We start from the raw sequence: 16,842 nt of genomic DNA, 5'->3' as shown, positions 1-16,842 counted from the left end.
AGCGCCACAGCAATGCCCCTTTTCAATGCAGAGCGCCACAGCAATGCCCCCTTTAATGCAGAGCGCCACAGCAATGCCCCCTTTAATGCAGAGTGCCACAGCAATGCCCCCTTTAATGCAGAGCTCCACAGCAATGCCCCCTTTAATGCAGAGCTTCACAGCAATGCCCCCTTTAATGCAGAGCACCACAGCAATGCCCCTTTTAATGCAGAGTGCCACAGCAATGCCCCCTTTAATGCAGAGTGCCACAGCAATGCCCCCTTTAATGCAGAGTGCCACAGCAATGCCCCCTTTAATGCAGAGTGCCACAGCAATGCCCCTTTTAATGCAGAGTGCCACAGCAATGCCCCCTTTAATGCAGAGTGCCACAGCAATGCCCCTTTTAATGCAGAGTGCCACAGCAATGCCCCCTTTAATGCAGAGTGCCACAGCAATGCCCCCTTTAATGCAGAGTGCCACAGCAATGCCCCTTTTAATGCAGAGTGCCACAGCAATGCCCCCTTTAATGCAGAGTGCCACAGCAATGCCCCCTTTAATGCAGAGTGCCACAGCAATGCCCCCTTTAATGCAGAGTGCCACAGCAATGCCCCTTTTAATGCAGAGTGCCACAGCAATGCCCCCTTTAATGCAGAGTGCCACAGCAATGCCCCCTTTCAATGTAGAGATGCCAGAGTGCCACTTTTCAATGCAGAGCGCCAGCGTTCCCCCCGCGAGACCCGTCCGTGCACAGCACTTACCTTCACTTCTCTTCACGTCTCTTCAGTTCTCCCGCGGTGCCTCCTCCTCGGCCAATGGCGTGGGGTTTGCCTTTCGGCCAATCAGGAAGCGGGAGGACCCGCTCCCTGATTGGCCAGGAGGAGGATCAGTGTGACAATAGCGAATTTTCATTCGCTATTGTCACACAATGGGCGGGCTCGGGGGGGAGCAATGCTCTGCTCCTCGGCTCGGCTTGGCTGCGGCGGTTTTAGGCATGGGCGAACGGGGCTCGGGCGGTCTGGTACCATTTGATCCACGGACCGGTACCGGTCCGCGGCCCAGGTATGTCGCCCCCCACGTGTTATGAAAAAATGCCGTCCTGGGCGACTGCCCCGTTCGCCCGTGCCTAAAACCGCCACTGCTCAGGCAGGTTTGAACTAGTATCCTAACAAACCTCAGCTCACTCCTATTGATAACAAAGCCTAGATTTACAGTGTATCCAGGTGAGTCTCTTAAATCCAATTACTGCAATAGCTGATAAATTCTAAGAGGCAGCACAATTATATTTAGTAGTTTTCTTTGATGAAAATGTTGGACAGCTCTATTAAATTTGGAGAAGCCGATTGGTGGGAAGAGACACACCCCTCTTCACACAGCACATAGGAACAGAGCTGAGGCTGTCAATCACAGCCTGTGTGCTGGTGCTCCCTTCCCTGTCACCTTTTTTTTCTTGGTGTCATAAAAAATTGTCAAAAGTCATTTATGTTTGCTCATAGCAGAGGAATTAAACATTAGACAGAAGTGACACTTGGTGCTCTGGATAGAGACAAGTACACAGTGTAGAAGAATATGCTTAGTTCATATTTCATGTCTGAGGTTTACAACCACTTTAATCTGGTGTCTCGACCGCTGCCTCAGGATTCCTGTTTTAGCATGGTTCCTTTCTTCTTGCAGCAGGCTATAGAGCCACCCTTGCATGCAGGGGCTAGAGTTGCGTACTATGTTCATCATTGGAAACACATGGCCTGTAGCATTACCCTGCTACCCCCTCCATTCCACAAGCTAATAGACTGGCTTCTTGCTGCACTGTCCACTGTTATTTCTTTCCTGTGAAGACTGGAAGTTCAGGGAAGCGAGAGAGGAGGAGCCAACAAGATTAAAAAGTTGTAAACTGCAAGTGCTGGGGTACGAAGTTTAAGGAATAGGATACTGGGGAATGTGCGTGGCTAAAAAACGCTGAGGGAGTAATTCTACTTTAACCGGTTCCGGACCACCCGCCATCGATTTACTGCGGCAGGGAGGCCCTTCTGCGCGAAATGACGTAGGCCGCACACGCCTGGCCGGTACACATTTAACCCCTTGATCACCCACAGTGTTAACCCCTTCCATGCCAGTGTCATTATTACAGTAACAGTGCATATTTTTAGCACTGATTACTGTAGTAATGTCACTGGTCCCCCCAAAAGTGTAAAAAATGTCAGTTAGGTGTCCAATCTGTCTGCCGCAATGTCATAGTCCCACTAAAAATTGCAGATCGCCGCTATTACTAGTAAAAAAAAAACATAAATCTTTCCCATAGTTAGTAGACGCGATAACTTTTGCGCAAACCAATAAATATAAGCTTATTGTGATTTTTTTTTTACCAAAAATATGTAGCAGAAAACAAATTGGCCAAAAATGTTAAAAAATTTAGATTTTTACATTTTTTTAGGGAATGTTATATAGCAAAATGTGAAAAATATTGTTTTTTTTTTTTCAGAATTGTCGCTCTTTTTTGTTTATAGCGCAAAAAATAAAAATCGCAGAGGTAATCAAATATCAATTGATGGGAATTTGTGGGAAAAAAGACATAAATTTTATTGGGGTACAGCGTTGCATGACCGTGCAATTGTCCGTTAAAGTAGTGCAGTGCCGAATCGCAAAATATGGCCTGGTCATTAAGGGGGAAAATCTTCCGGTCCAGAAGTGGTTAATGAACAGAAACAAAAAAACCCCATTTCCAATTATATTTTTCTTACACCAAATAGAAACAAATAAAAGAAGTGCATTGTGAGGCTCGGTTCACACTACGTCGCTCCGACTTAGGGGGCGACCTGTGAAGTCGCGTGCACCGCGACTTTGGCGCGACTTGCACAGACTTCATAAAATGAATGTCTATGCAAGTTGCTCCAGGTCGCCCCGAAGTAGTACAGGACCCTTTTTCTAAGTCGGAGCGACTTGTGTCGCTCCTATTAGAACCGGTCCTGTACTACACTATGGGACGCCACTGTGCGTGACTTGTCAAGCTGACCAAGTCGCCTGACAAGTTGTACCAGTGTGAATGGAGACTTAGGGTTTACTTTAAAGGATAAGTTCACCTTTGGGAACATGTTACATGTGACACCTGTTTTTTGGGTTCATGTATCTACTGCTGCAGCCACTCCCTGCTGCTCTCTCTCTCTCTGTGACAGCAGTACAGGGAGAAGATCCCCATAATAGCTGTCACTTTTTTAAAACAGCGCAGTCCTGTGGGGCTCCGCCCACACGGCCGTGTCATTCATTCACAGAGCTCTGTGTATGAATGAACTACAAGTCCTGACATCCTTTGTGGCTTGCAAGTCTCAATGAACTACAATGGCGTTGTTGAGAAAACTGCCTGGTCGTATGATGTAGCGGGCAGACAGATTACACTGACTGCCTGAAGGAGACCTGTATGGCATGAGCAATCGGCTGCTTGCTGGTGCAATGCTGTCCAGGTTCATGAAAAAAAATATATATATATTTTTTTTCATTTCAGGTATATATATATATATATATATATATATATATATATATATATACAGTATATATTAAATACACATTTTTTTTACCTGCAAAAAAAAATAATTTGTTATTTATTTTTTATTTTTTTAAGTGAACTTATCCTTTAAATGCACATTTTTTTTTACCAGGCCATATCTTTAAAAACTGTAGAAACATACATGAATCTCTCCATTAATTTTTAAGCCAGTACCTAAAAAAAAATCATACCTGCAATGGTTATGGGTAGTAAAGACTATTTCTTTCCATGTAACTTTTCTATGGAAGGCTCTGCTGTACAATTGCTTAAAGTGACAGGAGTGACAGATGTTCCCTTGTGCTCTGGGTACATTATAGCTATAACAAGTATCATAATGTAGTACAATTTTACATATCTGTACTAATAAATAAATAAAATGTTATAAAATGGAAAGCAGTAATATCCAGGAAAATCCTCACTCAGGAGTCAAACTGAAAGCAGAGTGACAGAGTTAACTGAGTCCATGGCACACGTACAGTAAATCACTGGGATATAAATGACAGCACAGCCGGGAAAATGTTTGTTAAGCAATAAAGCTGGCACCCATGCAACAGCATGCAGAAGCCGGGCTGCGGTGTGGAATATATCACATCGATGGCTTCAATAGAAGATGCTGAAGACCAGGAGACATTGAGAAAACATAACCAGAGAATAGACGGAACCATAGGGAATATTGGATGTCTTCTTGAATTCTCATTAGCATCTCCAAAAAAACTAAAGTGAAAAAGCTTTTACATATTCTTCCTACAGTATAAAAATGAGATTAGTACTGCATGCTGTGCTATAGAGAGTCACAGAAAGAGGGAACAATAAATAGATAGATAGATAGATAGCTAGATAGATAGATAGATAGATAGATAGATAGATAGATAGATAGATAGATAGAGAGAGAGAGAGAGAGAGAGAGAGAGAGAGAGAGAGAGAGAGAGAGAGATAGATAGATAGATAGATAGATAGATAGATAGATAGATAGATAGATAGATAGAGAGAGAGAGAGAGAGAGAGAGAGATAGATAGATAGATAGATAGATAGATAGATAGATAGATAGATAGATAGATAGATAGATAGATAGATAGATAGATAGATAGATAGATAGATAGATAGATAGATAGATAGATAGATAGATAGATAGATAGATAGATAGATAGATAGATAGATAGATAGATAGATAGATAGATAGATTTATACCAACCTCTACAGTATATTGTTTATGAAATTAACATTTCAACAAAATGTTTAACAAATTAAACTGGACCCACCTACTACAACCTACCTGCAGAAAACTACAGGAGGGGCAGATAAAAGACCAGCCACCCTGCACAAGGAGCGAGAGCAGCAGTAACCAATATTTATTGCAGGTGGATTTGGGAGAAATATACAAAGCACACCAAAATTCAAGTAAGATTAAAGAGGTTGTAAACTCGTTTTTTTTTTTTTTTCCCACCCTGCAAGAGAAAGACATAATGAGTTAGTATGCATCGCATACTAGCTCATTATGCAATACTTACCTTAGAACGAGCCCCCGCCGTGCCGCTCACTCACCTCTATGACGGGCGACATGTTCAGTCGCCCGTCTTCCGGGATCGGGGCATCCGGCCATCTGATTGGCCGGAGCCGTGGTGACGTCACTCCCGCGCACGCGCGCGAGAGCCAACAGTCACGGCACGGGATTCTGAAGGAACGGCATGAGCGGCCGTTCCTTCAGAGCGCATGCGCCAGTGACGTCACTGGCTGCATGTAAGGTAAATATCTCCTAAACGGTACATGTTTAGGAGATATTTACAGTACCTATAGGTAAGCCTTATCATAGGCTTACCTATAGGTACAAGTTGTAGAGGAGGGTTTACTTCCTCTTTAAAGAAGAAAGGAAGAGCCCAAGGGGTTGGATTAGAATCCTGGTACCCACATCCCATAATCAATTGAGGCAAGAGAGAAGGAGAAATGCTGAATTCTCAGCCATATCTCCAAATATATTGGGGGGGGGGGCTTTTTAGGGTACTGTAGATATATATATATACACACACACACATCAGATCAATAACATATATATAAAAATTAAACTTTTATTAGCATGTAGAACAATTTAAATATAAAAAGACGGATACTGTGTTACAAAGTATCCATCTGTACAATAAGGAGACAGAAGGGCTAGAATTATTTAAAATGCATATACACTAATAGGGGTTGACACAGTATTGCATGTAGTTGTTTCAAGGAAAAAGAGATGACAACAATTTTTGAGTTTTGAGAGTACTGAAAGTCATCTACATGTTTTGCAGGACACGACCTGCTTCTTCAGGAGGGTATTTATGACAGTTACTCTAGAAAAGTACTCTTCTCCTTAGTGATTTGATAATGAATGTTCATACTCTTTATGGTATTTATTCCTTTTGTATGTATTGATAACTTTTGTGTAGGGTGATGTGCCTTATTTGTAAGTGTTTGTCTTTGTCTACTTGTTCAATAAAAAGAACATTTATCTGTGAAAAAAAGAAAAGTACAAGACCATGACTTAATAAATCTGACAAATAAACATAGGCAGGTCAAATAGCTAGTTACCGTATATATGCAAAAAAGATTACAACGCCTAATTACAGCTTATTTAAAAAGTGGATATGACTTACCAACAACACATCTAAGATCCAAGTGGCAGACACAGAAAACCTGCCAGGTATATCCCCCCCCACCCCCCACCCCAATATATTTGGAGATATGGCTGAGTATTCAGCATTTCTCCCTTTCTCTTGTCTCAAAATTCAAGTAAGAATACACGTCGCTTGTGTTTAGACAATATGTGCTTCCCCCGGAGTTTTGCTTTAAAATAAAATTATTGTTTTCACTTTTCTTTTCTTTATTCTATTGTTAGTGCTGCTGACCATCTGCAGCCCATTTGCAGCCACTTCCTGTCTATATGCATTCCAATGATGGCTGTGTGGCATTTCTCAGGCTGAATATCCTGATGGACCATGCCTGCTTATTATCTGTTGACGTGGCCATTTGTAGTCATCATCTGAATCTCATGTGACAGAGTGATGCAGAAGAACAACTGAGAGACAAGAACTGACTATCAGGAGATGGATCAGGAACTGTAGAAGAAGAGGAGGATCAGAGAAGACAGGATCAAACAGCCTTTTTACACACTGCAGAGGATTAACCACCTTAGGTTCCACAATGAGTATAACAAGCATGTTTTACTGCATATACAGACTGATTTTACTGTTGTGGGTTTAGTAACACTTTAGGTAATCCAAAGCAAACAGTACGGCTCCAGACTTAAAGTGGATGTAAACCCCATTTATGAAATCTGTCCTGGGCACATATATCTGTAGTGTTTACCTATCTCTCTCCAAAGCCCTACGTTCTGTGTCTTTCTGCTGCTCTGTTCCTCTGTTATCTGACAAGTTATCCGACACAGGAGATAAAAGCAGTTTGAAATTTGTGTTGGGGTGTGTGCATAGAGATAGATTAACAGAGAGCTGGTGTATTCACAGCACAGCTCTGCATGTTTCTTCCTTCCTCTGCCTATGTCGAGGGAGGTGTGTGCCTTTCCTCCAATCAGCTGTCGCACAGTGTATGCCAAGACTCCACACCCAGCACTGGAACAGGAAGAAAAAATTCGAACACAATGTTCACTTTCTAAACAGTGTAGAAAGGTAAGACAGCAGATATACAAATAAAACTTATGTGGGGGGGTTTGTTTCCTCTCTGTGTATCATCTGAGGCTGTTCACTTCATTGGGTATATGTGAGGGTTTATATCCATGACTCCTCTCCATGGTAGATGCTCTGGGTGCCAGCACAGATTCTCGTCAATCCCAAGATGCCAACACAATACAAATAATACAAATACTGTCCAGCAGATTTTTTTTTTTTTTTTTATTTTACTGACCAGTACAGGTTTGCACGCCTGTACAGGCCCATTAAAAAAAAGACAGGCTGCCTTTAGATCAGTAAAAAAATGCCTGAATACCTAAAAGTGTGGCATGTTTAGGCATCTGTGTGCAAAAGCCCTAACAGTCTGGCAATACATTTGTGGCCAGTTGGCAAACCTGATGCAGATGGAAAGAGATACAAGAAGATGGTTGGGAAATCAATGCACTCATTTCACCTAACACTTAAATATTAGTATAGCCTGGGCAGAACCCTGGATTATATTCTATTTCAGTGCAGCTCATCACAGCCTTGGTAAAGTCAGAGAGATGGTCCTGAGCTCACCTTGTCAGTAATTAGTGCTTTAATATCCAAGCGATAACATTTGCTTGACTCTCCAACCTTTTATCCTTATCATCCCGGGAAGACTTCACCCTACTTGTGAGTCGTGTGATATTTCTCACAGACCTTTATAAAACTGATTGCTCATACCCCTAGGGAGCACGGCACAAAGAATCTTGGAGATGTTAAGCATAAACTTCTATACTAACTTTGCCAAGTAATGTTGTGAGTAACTGACAGTATAATCTATATAAAGGAATATTCATTTTAACCCATCCATTCCCTAGTGTCCGAACGCCACTGTTCTGATATTCATCTCTTCTAGATTTTATGTACTTTATAATACTATATGCTTATAAAGATTCAAGCCTATGAATGTTAAAAATATTATTATATTCTTTCTTTATTTTTTATGATATAATGTTGAATGTAGCACACAAATCACAAGAGGAGGACAAAGCGTCATACTTCAAAGCTTCATGTTTGCTTCATACAGTATCCTAAAATGATCATGGTTGAAAATTAAATATTAGGATGCATAAAGGGAGCAAAGACTACTTTTTATGCAGACCAAACTGTAATAAATCAATCCACAGCAATACCTTGGTAATCTGATGATCCTGAAACACATCTGCTTGTACTGCTGGAACACCCAATCAAGGCTCTCTTCTGTTTCTCACATACAGAATGCTCGGTGTCGAAGAAAATGGCAGGGCTAGGAGATCTCCCCGGTTGTCCTAATGATCGCTCATACTGGGACAGAAAGTGGAGCATAATCCAAAATTGTACAATGAACCCGGTATATGATGTCTTTGCATATTAGTCATACAGTTTGTATTATGACCTTTTGGTCCACTTCAATGTAACAATGTTTTTAACAATGTTTGGATAACTTCAATAAAGCTTTATTATTTTATTACATATGCTCATCATTAAGGACAACCCTATACCCTTTAAAGTCCTACATTAAGGCCACAACAGTAGTGGGTCTGGTGACCATACAACTAGATGTGCCCCTTTTTCTTTCTTTTGCCAAAATGTTACAATTGTCACTAAAACAGCGGCTGAGAGGAAGTCTTCTAATGTGAACACTTGTTCCAGTGAGAACTGGTAAAGAAGGATCCCCCCTTAGAGTGGATTCACACCAGTGTGCTGCGGTTTGGGTACAGTGCAATTTATCCACTACCTAACCAAGGTATGACTACCTAAAGGGGCACTGTTCAAGGACACTTAGAGAACTTTGGCAGGGATGTGTGGAGGATGGTAACAAGTACTACTTAAATGTCTCATTTAACTACCTGCAGTCTCAGTAAAAGATCATTCTTGTTCATCTATATGGGCTGGTCTGAAGTATTTAAAGGGGTGCATGTAAGGTGTATCAAAAGAACAACAGGGGACTGGAAAAAAAGTTAGAGAAGATACATTATATGGGTCTAACGAGCAGAGAAGCTGTCCTAAGCAGACTTTAGAGCCGTTGCTAAGGACTACTGTGTTTGTGTCACTTGCTAACGCAGCCAACTAGCCAGGAAATGGGAGACATAACAGAGTTGAAGGATATTCTGGCAGTGAAGGGGTGTTATGCTTGGTCCCTTTACTAGCTACTGGTTCCCTACATACTGGGACCAATCTCATGACACAGACTACCTAGGGATCTAGCCTGGAGTCACAGAGCATGAGATGTAAATGGGGCCACAGGGGGGAAAACAGAGTTATGCAATCTCCACAATACCGGGGGGGGGGGGGGGTGGTGATTTCTAACAGAAGTTGTGTCCATGGTACAGTAATGTCAACAGTGTAGGAAGTATGGACAGGGATTACAAAGTGTTAACTGTACAAGTTGCCCCACTCGCTTCTGTCTGGAGTACCTCTTTAATGCTGAATTCCCATGGCCGCGGCTCTGGCCTGTCGTGCAGACATTAACGAGTGCTGTTTGACAGTATACCCAGGATTTGTAAGCTGCAAAATATTACATTTTAGTTCTTGGATTTAGATATATTTTAAAGTGGTAGTGAACTCTTCTGGGCAACTGTACACCATGTAAAGTAGTATAAAATGACTTTTGAAAGGATTTCAACCTGCACCATTTAGAAGATGTTTCTTTCAATTGCATCACTTGCCCGTGCACATTTTGTCCCTAACTGATGTAGTCAATGCATTTACATGCTGTGTCTCTGTTAGTACTCTAGCAGGATTGCAATGCCGTGAAGTAATGCTGACCATTCATAACTTCATGAAACACCCCATGTGACTAGCTGTGTCACAGGGGGTTTGTACACCGACATTCAACACAGGGAGCTAAGAGGATCGCACATTCTATTTCCAGCTTTTTTGTGAAAATGAGGCTTGGTTCTTTTTTTATTGAGCATGTGCGAGATTCTGAATATGGCATACTAGAAAGGGGAAAAGAAGAAATACGGAGGGGCCTGGGAGGCAACCATAAATATGGCGCCGGCTTGAGCAGGAACAGAGAAATAAGGAAACAATCTACACAAACCGTAAGACAGGTACTTTGAGGCTACAGTGTATTATACTGCGTGTTTCAAAATGCAAACTCTAGTGGCCCTATGCTTGCTGGGGATTTTTTTAATGAGTTTACTACCTCTTTAAAGGCTAGAAGGTTGAGAGTTAATTGTTACGTTAGTTAATTATGTTACAACTGTAGAACCCTCTAGTGTACAGTCTCACTCGTAGTAGTTAAGTGAGTCTGGATAATTGTTGTGGGTTCAGATTAAGGTCAGGCTGGAAGGCTCTGCAGACCAGGCCTCTATCCACTCTCCCTGGTTCTGGAAGTCCATGGTAACTTCTAGAAGCTAGTGTTCGGGAAAAAAGAGGCAGGGTCTGAATATTGATGGGAGTTTTGACCAATCATCAGGCAGAAGGCCTGGAAGGGAGGAAACACTGGCCCATAAATATTGAGAGCCTAGCCAGCAGAGTGGTTGTCGGGTGGAAGATGGAGTGCTGAGGTTGATGTTGTGAGGCCTGGGAGGGGACCCTGGGGCTAGGGGGCTCTGCTTTCAGGCTGCAGCTGTGGAAGGAGGTAGAGGAAGCTGAAGAGAGGGCTTACCACCCTTCAGTCTCATCCAGGAGACACACTGTCTAGCATGGGAAGACCTGTACAGCAGGAGGCCTGAACAGCAGTTTTGGCCAAGGCAGCAGAATTCAAAGGGACGGTGTGAGTACCTCTACCTACATCCCCTGGGTCTACAAGGGAGAAGGCTGCCAGATGCAATATTTAGCAAGCCTTTATGAGACAGTGGCACAAGCATCTGTCCCAGCGTGGCCCTGCTTCCTCTGGGACACTTTTCAAGGCAGCCAGGTGGGCTGTTATTTTCTGCAAATGTTGGGACATTGTGCTATTTTACAAAGGGGACATGGTGCTCCTGAAAGAGGAAACTTTGTTACTTATCAATTAGAGATCGAGTACAGCACAGGATTTGAATTTTTGTATACATAGAGAAGGATGTTTGTACTCAAATTATTCTACTAAGTTAGGTTGGGCATCCCATAATTCCTCATCCCCATCCGAGTTGTTTTCCCTCAATAAAAAAACAAAAACAAGCTTAAAGAATGGTTACTGGCTCTGTGTGGAAGTTGAAAAATGCATGTTGCCTGGTTGTGAGGGACCTAAAATACAGCAGCCCTCAAGGGGATAGTGATGCACAACCTAAAGCAAATCTCCACCCTCCAGGCAATCTTTACTCCTATACACCACTTCTCTCCTGAAATAGCGTTGTGTTTTAATTTTTTTTAACTTTAAAAAAAAAAAGAAAATGTTCGGGCAGACCCCAGGTGCACATCATTTTCTTAGGCGAGTGACATCCACCATGCTTACTTTGCCTCTTGGGATATGCATGTCACATATCCCAAGAGGCATTGTCCTTCATGCAGTAAAGGAGGAGGGGGGCGGGCTTACTGGCATGTCATCTGTAGGCCCGCCAGATAAACCTGGAAAACTGATGCCTATTGATGACATCACAGAAAAACATGACAGCATGGGACTAAGCGGTGGCAAAACAAAAGAGAATCTCCGTAGGACAATGCAGGATCCACAGGGTGGGTGAAAATCTGAATTGTGCAGAAGACAACCTCCAGTAACCAGGGGTTAAAAAAAATGGAGGGAGGGAAAAGATCCGCTATAATGTAGGGTTAGGCTGAAGGTTAAGCTTGGAGGAGGATCCGAGTTAAGTGTTAGAGATGTACATAATTTGAGGTTACAATAGGGGTTAAAGTGGAAGAGTTGGCCGGTGGCTTACTGTTAAAGGCAAATCTTTATAGCGCTTGTTATATGTTAACTTATAGTCCAGTTTAGAGGTAGTTCCTATGGCCATAACCATAAATGGTGCCATAAATGCGCCGCCAAAATCTGTTTTAAATATTTACTTTTTTACTTTTTTTTTTTTATAAATTATTTAAAACATAATTAAAAATATAAGGGAGGGATCTCTATTACCTATCATGGAATTGTTATTTTGTCTAGCCAAGTCTGAGCCAAGATGATCTTACTTTCTTTATTGCATGCACGTAGATCACCTCACTGTCCCCAGCCTGTGATTGGACAGTAAAGAAGCAGCAATGTGCTTGTGAATTTATCCTTCTGGTCACTATTCTATATTCTTATGTCAGCATGTTCCTTGTATTCACATCACAATCAACTAACGCTGGTTACCTTGCTGCTCCCAGCCTTTGATTGGGCAGTGAGGGAGCAGCAAATATGCTGGTGAACTTATCCCTCGGGTCACTCTGCTCTCTTCTTATGTCAGCATGTTCCTTGTTATCACATGACAATTGATTAATGAAGGTTACCTTACTACTCCTAGCTTGTGATAGGCCAATCAACGAGCAGGAGCATGTTGGTGGTCTTATCCCTCAATTCACTCTGCTCTCTACTCTTGCTAGCATGTTCCTTGTTATCACACGTGCACTGCAACTCACCTGATTGGACTGTGGTCTATACTGCTGCTCATCCTTTTGCAGGTAGCTGGCAGTAGTTCAACCTTAAAATATTAAATTTCAGTTAAAATTGTTAAAACAATAATGCTTTTTAAAGAACATTATATGGTTTCTTAAAAAGGCCTGAAAGGAACCCTAATTAATTCTGAGTGCTGGAATAGAGGAAAAGTAGGAAATATGTACTACTGAAGACATGAGTATACAGTGTCTTCTGCTGCAGGGAACTGCTTATGCCAGATGTTTGTTGCAACATCAAATTCATTATGAAGAGACCCTGTCACCTGCTCATTCATAAAGATGAGACAGGGCTTCCTGATTGCCACCCTCTTTGGCAAGGTATATGGTCTGTTCCTCACTTCCCACTGCAGGAGCCCTCTCCAGGTAAGCCTTGGGTTTGGATGGTGTCAGAGCTTACCTGGGTGGATGATGTCACTGCCCCGACCTTGAACCAGTGTTCAAGTCAGGTGATTGGTTGCTTAGGCTGGAGCACTGTTGCATGCAAGAAGTTTAATGCTTCTTTGTACCCAAAAGCTCTGTTACAGGTTTAGCTTCAATGTAGAATGTAGGGAGGAGGCCACAAGGGAGCGTGGAGAAGGTGTATTTACATTGATGGGGTCTATGAGGATGGACTATCATATCAGTCACAGTATTTCTTTAATGGAAAACCATGTTTCCTTTGAAATCAGCTTTTGAAAATGCTAGTGTCATGGCCTGTATGCAGATTCAATGGGATCATACCACCCAGAAGAAGGATCAGGTGTTCTGACACCACCCTTCCTTCACACCACTTACTGCATACTATTTCTGAGTCAGTGACTCACAAAGTATTTACTAAAGTCTAAAACGGCTAGGATTTTCCAGTGTAGGACTCTGGGATTACTATGTGACTTACTGACAGCGCCATGCCGCCAATGAGTCTAATTGGGGTGACCACCTCCGGTGACACTCGTGGAGCACATTGGTGGAAAGCTCTGAGGCCAGAGTGTCCAAACTGGAGACTCCATCAGCAGTGCAGCTCGGTAACACTGAGCTCAATAAAACCACAGGCTCTGCATTATTGAGCTCCATGCCTGCCCGCTACGCTTGTCACCTGGTAGGTCAAAAGTGGCCACCATGGTCGGCATCCACCCCCAGGATGGACCTGCTTCTTGATATGAAACAAGTTTGCAGACAGTAAAAGAACTCTCAAATTTTAGACTGTAAGTAATTTACTGGGCAGTGATATAAGCCGATCAATGTAACAGACATATTGGGGTTGATTTACTAAAACCGGAGAGTGCAAAATATGTTCAAATATGGAGACAATCCATAAATAACAATGGGGATTTAGTCCCACCATATGGCCATATCGTGCTCAAGCCCACCACTACGTCAAAGTACCCCATTATCAGTGGGTCCTACACTATCCATAAAAAAGGGGTGAATCCAGCCTTTCTAACCTTTGGAGACAACACTCCTTGCTGGGATAGATGTGCCAATGCACTACAAGAAACTCCTCCTTTGTCTACTTGATAGTGGACACTGATAGAGCACAGGTGTGTGTGGGGGGTGGGGTGCTCAACCTCAGAAGTCTGGTCAAACCGAATACATAATAAACAAGCAAAAAATTGGGGGAGCAAACCCTGAACATGTATTTCTAAAGCCGGTGCAGGTATGGACCAAGCAACAAGGGTTAGAGAGGCTGGATTCACCCCTTTTTTATGGATAGTGTAGGACCCACTGATAATGGGGTACTTTGACGTAGTGGTGGGCTTGAGCACGATATGGCCATATGGTGGGACTAAATCCCCATTGTTATTTATGGATTGTCTCCATATTTGATAGTCATTTCTTTTGCATGTGTGCGCTATTCTTTTTTAATAATAATGCACTTTGCAAATGGAGTTGCTTCAGAGCTTACTAAATGATGGGAAGCGCTGCTGACTTCCATCATCCAATCATGTGAAAGTAAAAATGCTGTTTTTTTTTTTTTAATTTTGTAATAAATGTAATTGCGTATTCTTTGCAAAGTGAAGCTTTAACTCATTTACTATACTCTGGAGCAACTGCACTTGCAAAGTGCCTATTTTCCTTTAGTAAATCAACCCCATAAAGTAGTATGTATATAGTAGGGTCTGTAATGGCAGCACAGGAAATCCTCTAATGACAGGTACCCTTAAAAAAAAAAGCACCACATCTCTGTGAGTCATAGTTCGAAATCTCCCATGTAACCTCTGCGAGTAAAGGGAAAATATATCATGAGTGTTCTACCATTTGCAGCAAGTCAAAATAAAATAAATGAAAATTCTCCGTGCGATTCTGCTTCCTTAACGCAAATTGATTTTGAAGTTTTCCCGTGTGAGGTATTTCTTTTCAGTTATTTTTCTCCCACCCTGGAAATCCCATCTTTAGCACAAACATACTTAAAGGATATAGAATACGGGGAAAAAAACGGTCAGTAATTGTAGCGCTGGAAGGTGTAGAGCACATGACGATCTACCTATAGAGCGAGCTTACTTTCCCCAATGAGAGCTCCATTCACACAGAGGAAGGGAGGCTGCTAAGCTGTCAGTTTGCATTTAAGAGGTCTCGGGTCTGAAGCTGAACATCAGCGAGGGTTCGCATTGCTCTCCCGTGCCTCTGGAAGTATCAGATTTGCCCTTTATTGACTACTCTGCTGCCTACTCTGTTGTATAAGCACAATTTCCATAAAGGGCAGTAGGGACACATTCATTATGCATTTAGATACAGGAACATTTCAATTTCCACCTCGTGGAAAAAGACGTATACATTATGGCTGGGGCTAATTGTGATTAGTCAATCGCTAAAGCTTATTCATTTATTTAAAATAAAAATCCAGGCAAACGGGAAAGCTTCACTTTGATCTCTTCCTGTCTCTTTTAATTCCTCTCTCTAAATATTTTAAAAGACGAACCACAGGCAGCTGTATAAGACACAAACTTATATAACTCTATGTTCAATAACACATCTTTGAAAGTGTTTTTGTTAATGCAATCAATGCAGGTACCAGATTTTTTATCAGTACCTGTACAGCAGAACTCAGGCTGGGGGAAGGAGAAGCAGCACAAGGAGCCAATTAGTTGTGTTAGGGCTTGTTTACATAATACATACATAGGGTGGAGTGACGTGCTGACGTCATCACGTTATTCCTGGAAGTGCGGGGCATTTTCTGTGCTGTAAGCTGGCTGGCGAGTTTTATTGACTGTTATATGTCTTCTCTTATGTAACTGCAATCATATATTTTTATTAAAGTATCCTTAAGGGTTTTGCACTATGTGGAGCTTCTCTTTTATTCATGTTTCTAATGGGATGGTATTGAGACGATCAGTATAGCCCAACTATCTGTCCTCAAGTGGATCCAGCAGGAGAGCCTTGGAAATACCCTGGCTAGGGTGCTTGGCCACAAGCTTTATATATAGGGTCCTTAAATCTGGTAAGCCTGCATTCCATATCAAGGTAGTGGTGTCACAGTGTGGACTCCTTATTGGTGACTCAGTAAGTGAAAAGCATGCTCTTTTCTCTTCTATTTATTTTATTTTAGTCCTTGCTGGCTCTTTCTTAGTGAGTTGTTCAGCCACTTCGGACTCCAGCTGCCCATAATCTAGGGGACACACAACCAGATAACCATCTAGCGAATATCTGCATCCATCTGGTCTCTTCTCAGGCCACACAGCATCAGTCAGGCTCCAAGCAATCCTGTTTTGATTTTAATCTCAGCAAGCATTCAATACTCATGTGTAGTGATGTCGCGAACCTAAAATTCGCCGTTCGCGAACGGCGAACGCGAACATCGGCAAATGTTCGCGAACCGGGCGAACCGCCATAGACTTCAATAGGCAGGCGAATTTTAAAACACACAGGGACTCTTTCTGGCCACAATAGTGATGGAAAAGTTGTTTCAAGGGGACTAACACCTGGACTGTGGCATGCCGGAGAGGGATCACGCAAAAAAAAGTTCTTAAAAATTATAATTTTTTGATAGAGAGCCAATTATTGGAAAAATTAAAAAAAAATAAAAATAAAAAATTTCTTTGGATTTAGCATCTGGGGGGTCTAAAAAGTGTACCTGTGAAGTTTCAGCTCTGTAGCATGTCCAGAACCCCTAAAAAACAGCATTTGTCTTATATTTTCAGGAATATGGCTTCTCTGCGGCTGGCTTTTTCTCT

The sequence above is a fragment of the Pelophylax lessonae genome, assembly GCF_965119305.1.
Source record: "Pelophylax lessonae genome assembly, chromosome: 10".
NCBI lineage: Eukaryota > Metazoa > Chordata > Amphibia > Anura > Ranidae > Pelophylax > Pelophylax lessonae.
Note: the sequence above shows the minus strand (reverse complement) of the source record.